Source organism: Myotis davidii, unplaced genomic scaffold (assembly GCF_000327345.1).
Source record: "Myotis davidii unplaced genomic scaffold, ASM32734v1 scaffold743, whole genome shotgun sequence".
In the NCBI taxonomy this organism is placed as follows: Eukaryota; Metazoa; Chordata; class Mammalia; order Chiroptera; family Vespertilionidae; genus Myotis; species Myotis davidii.
Window position 1 is genome coordinate 3,945,344 of NW_006296221.1, and position 2,512 is coordinate 3,947,855.

General features: G+C 44.8%; 1 long non-coding RNA gene across 1 annotated transcript in view; it reads right to left on the reverse strand.

Annotated features, from left to right (window-relative positions):
• LOC107184279 overlaps positions 1-2,483 on the reverse strand; it is a 3,449-nt gene extending 966 nt beyond the window's left edge. The window contains exons 1-2 of the long non-coding RNA XR_001515101.1: positions 2,177-2,483; positions 953-1,017 (exon numbers count right to left, since the gene is read on the reverse strand). This is a non-coding gene — a long non-coding RNA (uncharacterized LOC107184279). The remainder of the gene's footprint in view (positions 1-952; positions 1,018-2,176) is intronic.
• Positions 2,484-2,512: the final 29 nt, after the last annotated feature.

Below are 2,512 nucleotides of genomic sequence, written 5' to 3' on the forward strand. Positions count from 1 at the left end.
GTGAGGGAGGAGCAGCAGTAGATAGACCAGTCCTGCAAGAGGCTGTCAGGGCTGGGTGGCTTAATTAAAGTAAGAGTTTGGTGTGACTGAGCCTAAGTGACAGTAAACTTCAGACCGTATCGTCCTCTGAGAGTTTGTACGTGTGGAAAGGACTGCTTGCCGTGTCTGATGAACCCACGTTTGCACAGAATGATAATAATTGTGCGTTGTGTGCATTCAAAGGACTACAGTGCTGAAAGATACACTTCGTAAAGCCCTTTCCAGCTTAAACATACCACCTGTTGTGATCTATAATGATTTTTATTTTCAAAGAGAGTATGAGTGAGTGATTTCTATGCATGAATGACTGAAATTATTCACATAATAAAACATTTCCTCCATATTTCTCTTTGGAGTCATGGTAACACCTGAGATAACTCTTTTCCTGATAATTCTGTGCTTAGATAACTTTCTCACCTATGAAGTAGAATGATGCTAAGTACCAAGTTGATGTTATTATTTGGCAAACAAAGTTCAAAAGAGAAATGCATGCTTATTTCAGCTGAAATAAACTTTGTGGAAATAGTCACAGATGCTAAGTTCATATGAGAATTTGTGGCCATGACAATAGTAACATAGCTACTATAATCTCCATATTGCTACAATAAGAGGCTTTTCTTTTTATAAAGAAAATAGGTGATGATGATGATTTTGTTAGGCAATAATAATTCTTTTTAAGTAAATTCAAGAGAAATGTGACCAATTTCAGCCACTTAAGGCAAAAGTGCCAGTTTGCTTGGTAAACTTACTAATAGATTTAGAGTTACCTAATGGTGGTGATGGTCTCCCACTTTTTCTATCCATCAGTATTCAGACCTACAGTGTTCAACGTGGTAGACACTAGGCACATTGGCTATTTAGATTCAAATTTACATTCATGAAAATGAAATAAAATGAGAAGTTATCTTCTTACCTCAGTCAAGCTTTGTTTGCAGTGTTAGACAGACACTCATAGTCGCCATCCTGAACAGCCCAGACCTAGAACATTTTTATCACAGGACATACAATTAGCGAGGACACTGTTAGGTTTACATAGTTGAATCTAAAAACTGTTGATCAAATGAAGTGCTATTTAAAGTTAATGCCGCCCTAATCGGTTTGGCTCAGTGGATAAAGCCGTCAGCCTGAGAACTGAAGGGTCCCAAGTTCGATTCCAGTCAAGGGCATGTACCTGGGTCGCGGGCACAACCCCAGTAGGGGGTATGCAGGAGGCAGCTGATCCATGTTTCTCTCTCATCGATGTTTCTAACTCTCTATCCCTCTCCTTTCCTCTCTGTAAGAAATCAATAAAATATATTTTTTAAAAATAAAGTTAATGCCACAGTGTACATTAAATGAAGGCCATTTACCTACTACCAGGAAAGTTCTAGTCATATGAACAGGTTCCTGGGAATTGGTCCCTAAGGTAAACTATGTAGGGGCCTTAGGTAGTACTGGCCTTGAACCCTTGCTCCCACCTAGCAAGAAAAGCCCTGCCCTGGGCTCTGCATTTCCGAGGGCAGCATCCTAGCTCTCCCCTCCAAGGGGTGAAAAATCTCCAGGGCCAAGGGACATGTACTTCAAGATCCTACAGTTCCCTTCCTACTTCTAGACCTTGTCCAAGGTACCCAGGACTCTGCACACACACCTGGCCTAACAGGTTGTTATGAAGGTATATTTCCCAAGGCAGGAGAATAGAATACACATGGTGTTCCCCCAAAATGTATTCACACTTTAACAGCTCGTAGCTTAATTTTGAAAACAAAATGTATCTTAATAAACACTGTCTTTATAATTATTCAAAGTGCGTGTATATATCTGTAGAGGACACCCTATATTTTACTTGTTAGTTTAATACACTCCTTGTAAATATTTAAACACAGGGTATGTGAGCCCTGGTCTGCAAACAGTGAGGCGGGTCAGGCAGCTGGGGTTGCTTGGCTAGTTTGCTCACGATTAAGCTAACTGATCACAGCTGACAGCACTGGATCTCACAGGGAAATTTCTCTCAAAGAGCTGCTGGTCCAGGGAGGCCCCATGCACCCTTTGCAGGGACCAGAGCCAGAGCTGCTGAAGGCCAGAACGTGAGAGAGCGCACTATCCCGGGGCGGAACCTGTTCCCAGCCCTGGTGTATTTGGGACGAATGAGACTACTTACGCTGTGGCATGAGAAGGCTTGAAACCCCTTCCCGGGAGTGAGGTGGGAAGGCGATTCCTTTGGAGATAGTTGGTTTGGGACACTTCTCCTGGCCTCTCCTTTCCCCCAGGAAATGCAGCCCCGCCCTGCGCCCTCACTCTGGCCAGGCCCGGGCTCCTTGGGCTCCAATGGGCGGCCCCCAGGGGCGCACAGGGCGGCTTTGTCTGGAGGTGGCGATGGCTGAGGGAAGCGTTTGAAGGTGGCCACCCTGGCTGGAGTTGGGACTAGAACTTTCTCCCGCCTTCTCCACGAGTTACCACGCTCCCTCGGGGCCTCCCCCCAACTCCTGCCCGGAGG